Below are 15,869 nucleotides of genomic sequence, written 5' to 3'. Positions count from 1 at the left end.
GGGTTATAGATCCATTTAAGATGCAATGCAACAGTAGAAAAAGGATTTATAGGGTTCTATATTCCACACTGCAACTCATTTTTAAGAAACTACCACTTGAAAAGCTATGAAATCTTCCTCCCTATTCAAAATATATGTGTGTGAAACTAGATTTTCTTAATAAATATATCACCACAGGGGCCACCTGGGTGGTGCAGTCAGTTAAGCAGCTAACACTTGTTTTCGGGGCTCAGGTCATAATTTCAGAGTCCTGAGATCGAACCATGTGAGGCAGGCTCTGAGCTCAGTGCAGAGTCTGCTTGAGATTCTCTTTCCCTCTCCTTCTGCCATTCCCACTCCTGCTCCCTCTCTCTCTGAGATAAATAAATAAATCTTTAAAAAAATATATCACAACAAATTAAATACAGAAGTGGATATGAGAATCCAGCTGTCTCCTATTAGGCCAGACATTAAAATATAACACAATGCTATTCTTCTCAGGGAGTTTTCAATTAGCAATAATCGCGCCTCGGATAAACCTCATTGGCTACGATACTGCCACTGCGCAAAGCTTCTTCTCAGGGAGTTAATTTTGTTTTGAAAATAAAGTTTTTGTCATAAAATATGTAATGGATTTACTTTTTGAAAGATAGTAAAATATTTTAAAATCTATTTTCATAAAAACTGTATATAACATATTTTTATTTATTTATTTATTGAGAGAGAGAGAGAGAGAGAGAGCACAGGGGTGAGGGATGGTGGGGGGAAGGGTAGAGGGAGAGGTAATGACTCTGGGCTAAACATGAAGCACCATCGATGCAGGGCTGGATCTCACAACCCTGAGACCACGACCTGAATGGATATCAAGAATTGGACACTTAACTGACTGAGCCACCCAGGTGCCCCGTGATATTTTTAATTTATAGACTATTTTTAAGTTTATGAAGTTTTTTTAAAAATAAATTAACATAGTTTAAAGTTTTTACAGTATTAGTTTATAATGCAGTAAATATCGGTAGAAATAAGCCATGAAACAAAAGTAATTTTGGGTCTTTGATAATTTTGTTTTCTTTTCCTCAGCTTTTTTTAGACATAATTTACAGAACTAAAATCTATCAATTTTAGCCATATAATTTTGCCAAATGTGTACTGTTATGTAATCAATATCACAATCATGACACAGAACATTTCTATCACCCCCCAGAAATTCTGTCATCACTCTGCAATAACGCCTCCTCCAGCCATCCACCTTAGCAAACACTAATCCGCTCTGTATCCCATGGTTTTGCCCTTTTTTAGAAGTTCATATAAATGGAATCATAGAGTTTGCAGTCTTTGCATCTGACCTCTTTCACTTAGAATGTTTTTGAAATTCATCCCTGTTGTTGCATCCATCAATAGTTTTTTTTTATTGCTGAATAATGTTCTATTGTTTAGATATATCATAACTTAATTACACATATTTTAGATGATGGGTAGTTGAGTTCTTCCTAGTTTTTGGCTATTAAGATTAAGGTTTCCACAAACATTCATGCACACATCTTTGTGTGAAAATATATTTTCTCTCTGGGTTAAAAACCTAACAGTGGAATTTCTGGAACATATGGTAAATGAATGTTTAAGATTATAAGAAATACCAAAAATCTTTTCCAAAGTGACTGTACTTTTTATATTCTAGTTAGAATATAAAGTGTCTGAAAGCTTTGATTGCACCATATCCTTTTCCAACACTTAATTTTGTTAGTCTTTTAATTTTAGCCTTTCTAGTGTATATATTTGAAATTTGTGTTTCCCTGATAATTAAGGACATTGAGTGTCTTTTTATGTGTTTATTTGCCATTTCTATATATTCTCTGTGAAGTATCTCTTTAAAGCAACATTTTTTATTTGACTCCTTGAATTTTCATTGAATTGTAAGGATTATTTATATACCTTGGATGTAAGTCCTTCACTGGATATATAGTTTGCAAATGCTTTTTCCATCTATGATTTGCTGTTTCTTTTTCCTAAGATGTCTTTGGAGAACACCAGTTTAAATTTTGATGAAATCTAATTTACTTTTTTGTATCCTACTTAAGAAATATTTGCTCACCCAAAGCCACTTAGATTTGTTCCAATGTCCTCTTCAAGAAGTTGTGTTGTTTTTCTTGCTCCTTTGTGGTCTTTATTCTATTTGGAGTTAAATTTTTAACACCTTGTGACAAGGGTTAGTATTTATATTTTTGCATATGGATATCCAGTTACTTCACCACTGTTTTTCTCAAAGACAATTCTTTACCTATTCAATTGCCTTAACATCTTTGTTGAAAATCAATTGGAGATTATACACACACACACACACACACACACACACGCACGCACACACAGACACACACATACATATGGATTCTTTCTTCTGTTTCATTGATTTAAATGTTTTCTTTATATCATACACATTGTCTTGATTACTGTAGTTTTGTAGTAAGTCTTAAAATCATATAATGTAAATTTTCCAATTTTGTTGTTTTTCACAATTATCTGGTCCATTTTAGGTCCATTGTATTTACATATAAAGTCTTAGTTTGTGAATGTCTACAAAAAAAGTGATTTTAATTGGGATTTGATGAATCTATAGTTAACTTTGGGAAGAATGATCAGCTTAACAATACTGAGTCTTTGATCTACTTTTTTTATATCTCCATTTATTTATACCCTTAAAATTTCTCTCAGAAATATTTTGTATATTTTATTGAACAAGTCTGGCACAAATTTTGTTAGTTATCCCTTAAAAGTTTTCCATTTTAATGTTATTTATATGGTATTTTTTAAAAAAATTCATTTTCTAAATTGTTGCTAGAATATAGAAATACAATAGATTTTATACATTGAACCTGTGTCCTATGAAACTGCTAAATACAGTTATTAGATGTATGGAATATTTTGGTTTAGAACAATAATGAAAAGCCTTAGAGTTATAAGATTATATCACTATGAGATTTAAGCTAACTTTAAAATTCTGGAGAAATCTAGATGTTACTTTGGCTACATTATCCCACTTGATATTTCAGCTGTAATACATTTTACTTGTTCAATATTAAACTCAGTGCAAGAATCACACGGTAGTTAGCTCAGTGGAAGACCACATGGTGTGTTGTGAAATGCATGCTTCTGCTTCAGGATAGTAACAAAAACGTTTTCTTATAGCAAGTTCAGAATAATAGACTCAAAGGCCATTTTAAGTTTCTCTTTAAGCAGGGCAGGGTAGAATCAATGGCTTCACAAGTGCAGACATTGATATAAATATCAAGATTTAAAGGCCACCACACAGTGCAGGTACAAATTGAAATTAATGTCCAATTCATTTATTGGACAAATAAATGTTGTCCAACATTATTGGACAAATCACTTAGTAAATTGTTCAAATTTCCATGTAGCAAGTAAGAATATAAGACATTTCTTTCTGAACAGAATGCAAAATATTCTAAAACATTATATGCCAGATTTTGTGGGAACACAAAGCAAGACTTCTTTGCAATAAAAAATCAAATCCTTTTAAGTTAGTTTTAGTCTAAGCCTAAAATACACTGCCACTCCTCATTTCCTTTGCTAGTTCTACATAGTTCACATAGTTGGTACTACTGAATTAACAGTAGGTGATTCCATCAAAACACTAATTATTGGTTGCCATGTAGTACGAGACTATCATTTTTGTTGAAACATTGGAGTTCTTTGTATTTAATGGATCTAGATCCAGACAATGGGAGAGCTTCATTATCCTAATATTATTTTAGGAACTCCATTGAGTACCTGCTTCACTTTAGGCACTTTCACATCTGTGATGTCATTTTCATCCTCATTATAAACCTATGTGTTAAAATTATTAAATTTATTAAAACCCAGTCTTTGAGGCTGGCTTCTTTCACTTAACATGGTGCATGTGAAATTCAACTAGGTTGTTGGTACAACATCAGTGCATCCCTTGTTATTGCTGAGTCGTACTCCCATCACTGGGTGTTTATCCATTCCTAAGCTGAAGGACTATCCTATAACCATTCACATAAACTGTGTGCGTGAGGAAATTTTTCTCTTTGCTTCAGTAAACACATACAAATGGAATTTCTGGGTCATCTTTAAGTATATGTTTAACTTCACAAGATGCTGGAAAACTGTTGTTTGTTCAAACTTTGTATTCACTTTGTATTCCCACCAATGATAATGAAGCAGCAGAAAGAGAAATCAAGGAATCAATCCCATCTACAATTGCACCAAAAAACATTAAGTAACAAAGGAATAAGCCTAACCAAAAGATCTGTACTCTGAAAACTATAAAACACTGATGAAAGAAATGAAGATGATATAAAAAAATGGAAAATATTCCATGCCCATGGATTGGAAGAACAAATATTGTTAAAATGTCTATATTACCCAAAGCAATCTACATATTTAATGTGATTCTTATCAAAGCACCATCAACATTTTTCACAGAACTAGAACAAATAATCCTAAAATATGTATATTACCACAAAAACCCTGATTAGCCAAAGCAATCTTGAAAAAGAAAAGCAGAACTGGAGGCATCATAATTCTGGACTTAAGGTTATATTACAAAGCTGTAGTGATCAAGACAGTATTGGTACTGGCACAATAACAGACACATAGATCAATGGAATAGAATAGAAAACCCAGAAATGGACCCACAACTATATGGTCAACTAATCTTCCGCAAAGCAGGAATGAATGTTCAATGGAAAAAAGTCTCTTCAATAAATGGTGTTGGGAAAACTGGATAGCAACATGCTGAGGAATGAAACTGCACCACTTGCTTATACCATACACAAAAATCAATCTGAAATGGATTAAAGACCTAAATGTGAGACAGGAAACCATTAAAATCCTTAGAGGAGAACATAGGAAGTACCCTCTTTGACATTTAACACTAATTTCTACTATATGGGAATGAATTATCAAAACTTATGGTTATGTAAAAGTCTTGTACAACCTGAGAGAATCTTAATGAAAGTATAGATCATTATAAATCCTCCAGAAGAGAATACAAAGAGCAAAATACTTTTAAATTATCCTATAAAGAATTTCTCTAGGATCCATGGGGAAACGTTTAATAGAAAATGCAGGACAAATGTTATCAGCCACCTATTGAAATTTTAGCCTTGCATTCGCTTTAGGGAGAATACCTATTAATAATGTAAGCACAACCAAAATCATTATGCTTAAGTAATACATTTCAAGAATAAGTGTATGTAAATTATATTCAAGTTGACCATTATTTGAAATATTTATGTATGGAATGTCATACAAAGGTACTAGAACAAAAGAGGTAAAAAGATGGGAAGTCAGATTTTAAATAAATGTTTATTTAAAACTTTAATTTAGTAAGAAAATTAATATAAGAACAATTTTGTCAAAATTGAGTGAAAAATGAACACTCACTCTCATAATAAAAAACTACCTAGGTGGGGCGCCTGGGTGGCTCAGTCGTTAAGCACCTGCCTTAGGCTCAGGTCATGATCCTAGGACCCTGGGATAGAGCCTGCATTGGTGGAAAGCCTGCTTCTCCCTCTCCCACTCCCCCGCTTGTGTTTCCTCTCTCTCTGTGTCTCTCTCTGTCAAATAAATACGTAAAAATCTTAAAAAAAAAAGTGCACCCACAAAAATGGGCACCTGGAATAAAAACAAAACAAAAAAACTACCTAGGTGATTTAAGACAATGCGTTATTCCTTTTGTTTTTAGAAAGTGCTAGGGTATGTACCTATGTACCTCTGGGCAGTTTTGTTTTGAGTTGATGGCTTAAAGCATTATCTAAAATTTTCCTTAAAGAGTTAGTTATATGAGTGCATTCATAATTTGTACACTCAATTCTATCCCGATTAATGTAATTATCAAGGGGGTGGTAGAGGGGAGGTGGTTTATCCTAGTATAGCAGAAGGTACTGGTTCTAGGAGGCAGGTATTCTGACTTGCTCTTTTACTTAAGAGTTTTGTCAAATTGTGTGAATCATCTAATCTCTCTAGACCTCAGTTTCTTTTATAATATTGCGGAGGGAATGGACTACATCCATGTTTCTCCAATATCAGTTATTCACATATCACTTGCAAGATTTTTATCCTATCTGTGTGCCATTTTTGCTACTATTTAGTATTATTTTAAATCAACTTCATTTCCAAAACTTATATTCAAACCCAAATAATAGTAGCTATGACATCATGTATATAAAATTTGACTTTTTTCTTTTCTTAAAACATGGAATGCTTCATGAATTTGCGTGTCATCCTTGTGCAAGATCTTCTCTGTATTGTTCCAATATTTTAGTATATGTGTTGCTAAAGCAAGCACTTGACTTTTTTCTAATTTTTATTAAAATAAACACATTTTGCTTACATAAAACATGTCTGCCTACAAACAAGTAAAATAATCTTCCATATCACTAGTAATAAAGAACCAGATTTGTTTTCAACACTAGTCTCTTTCCAAATTATGTTAAAACTTAATTGATATTGTTAGATATTCAGAATATAATTATATAATCTATTGTTTCAAGGAATGTTATTTTTATGCACTCAAAGTAAAAGTCAAAATAGAAAATTTAAATTTATATAACTTTTTTCATTTTTTATGCTCATATAAAATGATACATGCGTAATAAAACTTATGTTTTTGCAACCTAAAAAGATGCATAGGTGAGTAAAGAACAATTTTCTGAACTAAAGGATGGTCTTTATAGTGTAATATTATATTGGTATTTTACTTTATTAAGACAAAACTAATCTTTAATGCATTCTTGGAGAACTAGGGAATCCCAGTTTTGTTGAATTGTACTGATCAAAGATTCTCCATGTTATGACAGAATTCAAAATCATTATTACCTTTATTCAAATTATTAACATAACACAGATATTTCTAAATATGATCATGAGCAGTTTTACTCATCACCTAGTTTAATTACTTTTATTTAGAGTGCCATATTCTTTTATAAAGCTCATATTTTAATGAGAACTTCAAACTTTGTGAAACCTTAGGTAATCTTTTTTTTTTCCCCCAAATTGTCACATAAAAGCCAGAGAACTGTCAAGGGGAGAAAAGATCATGAAAAACATTCAAATATCCCTGAGAAGACCTGATTTTAATGTCTTAGTAAATAGTTGAGTATAACATAGTAGCTTTCAAATTTTACTTAGCACCACACTTCTAGTGCCATAGCTCCATCTGACCCTATAAAAATGCTGTTAATGGCTCTGTTTACTAGAATTTATTGCTACTAAGAAGGAAAGCCACAATGCTATGAAACTAGTAATGTAGCAATATGCAACCTCAGGCCCTATAATGTGTCTGTATTTTGAAATCATTAAAATGCAGATGAAGATTACGCTAAAGACTGATTTTGTGATTGCTTTTAAGATACTGAGTAGTTCTTAAAATATATGTATGGGTGAGTGTGTATAAATAACTTGCATATTAGCGTATTTTAAAATTGTTCTGATGGAAAAGGGTGTTTTCTTCGGCCGATGATTTCCCAGTTATTTTTAAAGTGTTCTGTGATTCATCAAGTAATCAGACAAATTTCTGGTTTTTACTATTGTGATTACAATTATATAGGTTTCTACATTTTTTTCAGTAATTTTCAGGTGTTACTTGTATGAGATATTTAAAGTGTTTTGAACTGAGAAATGTTTCCTTTATAACTTCTTGCATATATCACATATCTGCTTCAGATTATCGTGAGGCATTTCAAATCAGTACCTATTATTGTTCCAGGCAAACTTCTTTAATGGCATATACTCAGATGCACATATATTAACACATGTTTATATACATATATATAATCCCTTTGATAAATTCTTGATTTGTGTTAACCGATTCTATCAAGATATGAATTAAAGCATCTCTATAGAACGTGTTCATTATCTAAAGGACAAAGTACAGGTATTGTTTAGTTTATATAAAGAAATACACCTCTGTTGAATAATAGTAAAATCTGAAATTTCAAAGGGGACTTTAATTTTTAGAATAGATATTTCACGCACTCTTCCCATTTGATAGCTACCCTGTTACCTGTTTTAAAAGGCTGCGATTTATCCAGTTTCTTTGGGCTTCCTGCTTTTACTTGGCTCACTGCACATTAGTGGCACTAAATGGACAAAAGAGAACCCTTCACAGACCACTTAGCTCACCTCCATTGCTCTATGCCCACTGATCCATATAAGCTGTATTTTTACAAAATGTTACAGAGAGGTTTATTACTTGATTTTCCTCACACTAGTTAGAATTGATGATATAATTCTGGGGACATCTTGACATTATATATTTCTCTTTTCCCTCTAAATTGTCTCAACCACACCCATGGCTTTAACTACTAGCTCTATTAACCAATGGCTTTCAAAGACAAATGTTCCCTCTGACAAGTCAAGTCACAGACTCCCTACTCAGCAGTCCTCCTTTGGAACGCTTTAAATTTAGTATTTTCCCAAATCAATGACCTTCTCTCCTCAGCCTAATCTGCTCCTGCTCCCCTATACCCTTTCTGGGTTAATGATGTCCCATAGCATGTGAGTTCACTGTCTTTTCTGAACTAATGCAAAAGTCTTCTAGCTGGCTTCTCTGGTTTCAGTCTTGCTTTCTCCAATTCCTTTATCCATGCTGCAACTGGGACGTCATCTATCTAAACCAAAAATCTTAACCTACTTTTCACTATTTTAGGAAAATTAATACATTCTCAAAAACCTATGGATAAAGGCCAAACTCCATGAAGAAGCACACAAGTGTCTGCCTTGGGTGGGTGGAGGGGCAATGCTATATCCTCCTTTTCTGTGTTTCTCTTACCAGCTTGCTTCTGCTCTGGCCTGGTTTAGCCATTGGAAGACATTGGTGGGACAAGGACTGGAGGACAGTTAGAAGACTGGGAGAAACCAGGAGAAATACCTCCTTCCTTTGTCTTTCAAAATGGCTACCACTGCTTTGCGGTTCCAGCTTCAGGTAGAATAGTCCTGACTCCTCAGCTGTGGCTAAGGGTCCCTCTTCTCTTTATAGTTCTAGGAGTGCTGATAGTTTCTTGAAATTCTGGCTAATCTCTGGACTGCCTCCCATTCATTTTCTGTCCTCTATGCTCCTCAGTCACCTTTTAAACAAATTTGTTATCTGTCCATAATGGAATATCCGGATTCCCTTTCACTGACTGAAAACCTGATTGATAAAATCTTTGTGTTAGCATCTCTCAAACTTTCCTCAGTGATTAAAAAACAAAAAACAAAAAACAAAAACAGATGGAGTCTTTGGGGCCAGATTTGCCTCATCTCTACATCATTGGTGATCTTGGACAAATCCCTTACAACTCTGAGCTTCTTTTCCTGCATCTCCACGTCTGGGGATTATAGTATGGGCCTCACAGGTTGGTATGAGAACTAAAACAGAATTAGATAACATGAGAATGTGCCCTCGGAACAGTGCCTGGCACCTGACAAGCACTTATCACCTGGCAAAAATTGAATCAGTGACATTCAGTGACACTCACTGATACACTGAAGCCCTAGTGCCTAACCCAGTAAATATGGTAAATGCTCAATAGTTATTGGATGAATCATCAATTACTCTTTTTAAAAGATGTCTCCTTCTCTTAATCCTCAATGCCATGACTTTAATTTCTACCTGAATGCCTGACTGCAATACATTCTTTACATTTTCCTACTTCCCATCTTCACGTCCCTTCCAACCAATTAATCTTTCAAGTTGATAAATACCATCTTTACCATCTTTTAAATATTTTCTTATAGCTGTTAAGATGAAGTGTAAACTTCTCAGCATGGCTTACATTTCACTTTTTCTTCTGAATCCTTATAATACCAGGGCTCATATCTTTAGCACATTCCCCCTTGCTTTATGCCTTGCTTGTAATTTTCCGAGTGAACCATAAATCCTCTTGTCTATTTCCTTTGCACTTGCTAATTACCCTCTTCTTAGTTTCCAAGTAATCTTAACTTTGCTTTTAGTCAACAATTCAGTTCAGGAGCTGATTTTCTGTAGATCTTTCTTTGAATCCTCTCCACTTTCATCTGTAGACACCCCAACACTGCAGTTTCCTGATTATGGCCAAGTCTCCCACTTGATGCTAAAGGCCCCTTTTCTAGGTGTTTAGCATATGGATTGGTATATAGCAGTCATGTGACAAACGTCTGCCTGATAATGAATCAAGAAAGAGTTGAGACTGAGCCCTTACAAAATGTGCAAAGATGCCTCTTTTCTAAGTAAATCAGTCTACTAATCTACCTCTCTGAAAAAGCTTATTCACCAAATCTTCTCCCTTATGTAAAAAATCATATGAAATCTTTTGCTGAAATTAAGATAAGCTGTTTTTACCATAGTTCTTTGATGTATTAATCTAGAAACCTTGGCAAAAAGAGTTAACAAGCCTCTCTGAAGTTACTTACTCCTAGTGAATATGCTCTTTGGTCCTCAGGAATTTTACTCCTTTCAAAGTGCTCACAATTTATCATTTTATTAATTCATTTTAAAATCTTAGTTTCAGGGGCATCTGGGTGGCTCAGTCGGTTAAGTGTCTAACAGTTGATTTCAGGTGAGGTCATGATGTCAGGATCCTGGGACTGGGCTCTGCACTCAGTGGGGAATCTGCTTGAGATTCTCTCTCCCTTCTCCCTCTGTGCCTCCCCCCTGCCACTCTCTCTCTCTAAAATAAATAAAAAAGTAAATAAATCTAAATCAAATCAAATCTTAGTTTCAGTTATATAAGATGAATACATTCTAAAGACTGGAGGTACAACCCTATGTGTATATTTAACAGTACTGTATTGTATACTTAAAAATTTGTTAAGATGGTAAGTTTCATATTAAGTTGTTCTCACCACAGTGAAAAAACAAAATCTTATCTAAAATTAGCAGCAAGTCTCATTGGCTTGTTTCTTTTCGGAACCCCTCTTTTAATTCTTCCTATAAATTAAAATTTTTCTGTGGCTCCATTCTTCTGAAAGTTTGTGGTTTCTTAAGAGTAACTGACATCTCTTTGTCTGTATAGTACTACAAATGCTCTGGAGTAAATTTCTTTGGGCAGTGGAACTTAAACTTATTTAGAGCAGGGAAGTGGTCTTGCAAAATTACTTCACTTCTTGGATTTCTATTATTTTTGTTCAATGTTGATTTACACTTTAGTCCAAAGTTCAAGTCCTTCACAAAGAAGATTGATTCTGATTCTTGTGTTGTAGGAATGATGCCTCCTGACTTCTTTCCCTGATGGTGATACACACATGCGTGCGTGCACACACACACACTCACACTCACTTAATCTTACATATTGGAGAAAAGAAGAATAGTAGAAGACAACTGTCTCAAATATCTTTCCCCATTAATGGCAATTCTAAATATTATCAGAGGAGCAGAGTGCCATTTTTTCTTTTGATTTTCCTTCAGTTTCAAGGCAGTGATGAAAAAAGCTAACAGGCTGCTGAGGTAAGAAGCACCCACTGATTGAGAATATCAGTGCAAAATTCTTCATTATCTAAAATATGTAAGACATACTTTTATGTCCGTGTTACAGAACTGATTTTTTTTTTTTTAAATTGAATTTTGCTCTGAGGTATTGTGTGTGTGTGTGTGTGTGTGTGTGTGTGTGTGTGTGTGTGCTGAACTGAACAGCTGTGAAAAATCTCATATCCTTCCTAGAATGATTACATGCCTTAAAGAAAGAAGATGTGAAAGAATTACAGGAAAATAAACATAAACATTGCTATTGTCCTATACACTTCTGGGAAATGCAAAATTCTGGGCACTCCATAAATATTGTTGATTATGAATAGAGAGCGAATTTCTATCAATTGCTGGCAACATAGTCCATCTCATTTGATTTACTGAGCTATATAAAAAGATAGACATTTAAATCTTTTTTATTACAGTTAATGTTTTGTTATTTTTATGTTTAGGCACCACAAAGTTGATGTAAATTTTCTTTTCCAGGGAAAAATAACCAGCTCTATTTAATCTCTACTAAAGATAAATAATACCACAAGGTTAATTAAAATAAAATTGAATCAAATGGATTTTTAATGAGTTAAATCTTAGTTAATATAAACGGGAATGATTTCCTGTTTGTTTTTTCTGTCACACAAGAAACTCAAATGTGCTTAAATTTCAGTTAATCATACAGTCAGTGTGTTTTATCATCATGTGTACCTCATGGTTGTCATATTTAAGTTGGCAACTTATCTATGTGATTAAGCCAGTGCTATAGTTAATTAGTAACTACCTGAGACTCATGGATTAATACTTTAAGTTGGCTTCAAATTGTATAATGTCTAGAATGTGGGGATTGCTAAAAAAAATCACTGCTCTCTTTATGAATAATAGACAATGAAAGTCATCGGTTTTTAATCATGCAAATACTAAATATTTAGATAATTGTTACTCATTCATAAAATTCATATTGAGTTCTCTAACAACCCTCATACTAGCACATGTATAATAATTGCTAAGATTAAATTTTAACTGGCAATAAGATAAATTACAATAAGTTCATAGCATATTTGTTAATTTTCCTGATTATATAGGAAATGTTTATTCAATGCAGAGAATCAGAATTGCTGACAAAAGTATTTTATTTCTTTGAAAAAAGTATTTTAAAAATAAAATCATCAGTCATCCCACTTCTCAAAAATAACTGATTTACAAGTTTAATGTATGTATACACATACACATACACACACATGTCCACTGATATGATGACTTATATTTGTAAAACTTCTTTAGTGACCTAATGTTTTAAAATTTATATAGTTCTTATGTAGATGTGTCTAATTTATTTTACTGATCATTTATTGGGTAACAATTAGGTACCTTTACATAACACTGGTTCCAAAGGATGTCAAAATGTTTTATTAATGCTGTAGGGATAAATATAGTTAAAACATTTTTCACTGAAAAATTTATCAGAGATATTAATATACTACCATGCATTATGAATTTCCAAAGGAAATATAATGCAGTGTTTCCCAATTTATTTTATCATGGGATCCTGCTGTTTTCCCCAGGTACATCCTTTATGACTATAGTTCCCTCAAACACAATTTGGAAAATGGTGGTCCAGGCTTTTGGCCTGATCTTCAAAGAGAAGTTAGATCCTGAGAGTGAATTCTTTAAATAATTGATCTTAGCCTTACTGTGTTGATCAGGCATTCCAAAATATAGTGTATCTTTCTTAGATAGAACAATATTTTGACTTGTGATTGTGGATTTGACTTTTGGGTATAATTTCATTCATATCTTAAGCACTAATATTATTATTAGCCCAATACCATTCTTGATTTAAGAAAAAAATAAATGTGGGGTGCCTGGGTGGCCCAGTCCGCTGAATGTTCCACTTTTGGTTTTGGCTTAGGTCATGAACTCATGGGTCATGGAACTGAACTCAGAGTGGGGCTCCTCACTCACCCAGGAGTGTGCGTGAAGATTCTCTCCCTCTGCCCCTCCCCCCACTCTCTTGCAATCTCTCTCTCCCCCCTCTCTCTCAAATAAATAAATAAATCTTAAAAAAAAGAGAAAAAAGATGTTTGATTATATAAATAGATAATAATGTTTATGATTATGATGAGGTTAATGATAACTATGGTGATGAACAGGAGGAGGAGGTTATCATTCGTTTAGTTCACAAATACTGCAGTAGGAATCTTATATATTTAATCTTCTAAATTACTGACCCCTTGGGAGAGGTATATTTTCCCAACTTATGTATACAAAATTAAGCATCAGTATGCCTAACTAACTGGCTCAAAGTTACATGGACACTAGTAAGATTTCTTTTTTTTTAAGATTTTATTTATTTGAGCATGAGAATGAGATAGAGCATGAGAGGGGGAGGGTCAGAAGGAGAAGCAGACTCCCTGCTGAGCAGGGAGCCTGATGCGGGACTCGAACCCGGGACTCCAGGATCATGACCTGAGCCGAAGGCAGTCACTTAACCAACTGAGCCACACAGGCGCCCGACACTAGTAAGATTTCATGTAAATTATGGTTGATTCTATAAATTATGAGTATTTTTAGCTGCTGTTTAGTCATTATTTAACATATGAATAGAGAGTCAATTTCTATCAATAAATGGAAGGAGCTAAATATATATATGGTCTTAAGCTACTCAGAATGATAGAATCATGCAAAATTGCTAAAATCGATTATTAGAGAGTTCACAAACCTCATAATGAAAGTGGAGACTTAAGCCCTAGAAAATTCAAATGACTGAATTACTCAAATTCTGGTTGATATCTTCATATCAACAGTTCATTCACATATTTTCCTGTAGCCCCGCTTTCAGTAGGTAAGCTACTTTATAATGACTTGTCTCAATAATTTTGCACATGTGAATCTCGTGTGTCAAATGTTTTGTAAAAGCCAAATCCCAGAAAGAAGGGCTGTTACAGGTTCTGTAAACATGTGGTGAAGACTGGTTGTGTGAGAAGTGGGAGGTAGGGAAAGGCACTTCCTCTGGTCTGGTGAGTGAAATGAAATAAAATATTTGATTGCATTTCTAAGAAATTAGGCAGTAGGAACTCAGGTATATCTCAGGTGAATGAACCGTAAGCACGGGGATTTCTTGCCTCAGTAAATATTCTTTTACCCGACAAAAGGGAAGGAAGCACACCACTGTAAGATGTCAAGGGATCACTGTGGGCTAAGATGTTGGTGAGATCAGTGGGGGAAATCTGACTCCATTTGAGCACTGATTTTCAAACTGTGGGTCATAAACATTTAGTAGGTCATATGCATTGCATATGTGGGTTATAAGCAGAATTTTTCATTAAATTAGAAAAAGTTAAAATAAATTAACAGAGTCTGACAACTCTGGTAGAATAAATATTATTTTATAAATATTTTATTTCACTTTCATTCAAAAAGTTTGAAAAATATTGTATTACTTGCCATGACTATTTTCTAGGACCACGTGATCCTCATAACTGTGGAGAACACTAAAAAGTGGAAGGTGGGATTTTCCTCCACTTGAATGGGAGAGGAGCTAGGTGTCAGAACATATTATATATCTATATTTATGACCTGAGATTCGCACCACCTACTGTAGCAATTTTTTTTTAAAGATTTTATTTATTTATTTGAAAGAGAGAGAGCATGAGAGGGAAGAGGGTCAGAGGGAGAAGTAGACTCCCTGCTGAGCAGGGAGCCCGATGTGGGACTCGATCCCGGGACTCCAGGATCATGACCTGAGCCAAAGGCAGTCGCTTAACCATATGAGCCACCCAGGCACCCTACTGTAGCAATTTTTAATGTCATTTGAAACAATAAGTAGTGCTTTATTCTAGCATCATTGACTTAATTTTTCCAAGATTAATTTAAAAATACAATTTATGTCCAATTTTTGTCATGAAATCCTATGTAGGTAAGACAAAATTGTAACTGTGAATTGGTATTGCTTATTTGATTTAAACTGTGCACTTTCATTGGATAGTTCTTTATATTATTTTCTATTAGAATTCTTTCTATTTTACAGTACTTCATTTTTAAAATTAAGTAATTTATCTACTATAAACGTCTTATAATTAAATATTTTACTCCCTTGAGCTTCTTTAGGTAATATAACAAATAAAATATTTTGAATTACAGAAGTTTAATCAGTTCATAAAAGTATTAATATATTAAAATTATTAAGCTAACTTAAACTAGAGAGATCATAAAACTTAAATACATGGTTATAAATGTATTTGAGAATGCATGTTTTCCCTCTTCCCAAAATGCTCTCAGTTTTTGAGAATAATTACTTTATCATGTGGTATATTTTTCTAACCTTTTTACAATCCCTAGAGCATACAGTAATATTTCTTTACAATCCTATCTTTGATATTAGTGAAAAATACGGCAAAAAAAATTTGTGTCTTTAGATAATGGCATAAAA

The 15,869-nt window shown here is 33.6% G+C and overlaps 2 pseudogenes; both read right to left on the bottom strand.

Annotated features, from left to right (window-relative positions):
* Positions 1-431: 431 nt before the first annotated feature.
* Positions 432-552, bottom strand: LOC112818631 (U4 spliceosomal RNA; annotated as a pseudogene).
* A 5,659-nt stretch (positions 553-6,211) lies between these two features.
* LOC112818632 (U6 spliceosomal RNA) lies at positions 6,212-6,310 on the bottom strand (annotated as a pseudogene).
* Positions 6,311-15,869: the final 9,559 nt, after the last annotated feature.

Source organism: Callorhinus ursinus, unplaced genomic scaffold (assembly GCF_003265705.2).
Source record: "Callorhinus ursinus isolate GAN/ISIS: 27379988/994484 unplaced genomic scaffold, GSC_fseal_2.0 scaffold12, whole genome shotgun sequence".
Lineage (NCBI taxonomy): Eukaryota > Metazoa > Chordata > Mammalia > Carnivora > Otariidae > Callorhinus > Callorhinus ursinus.
The sequence above is the reverse complement of the archived record's forward strand: the minus strand, read 5'-3'. Positions and strand labels throughout refer to the sequence as shown.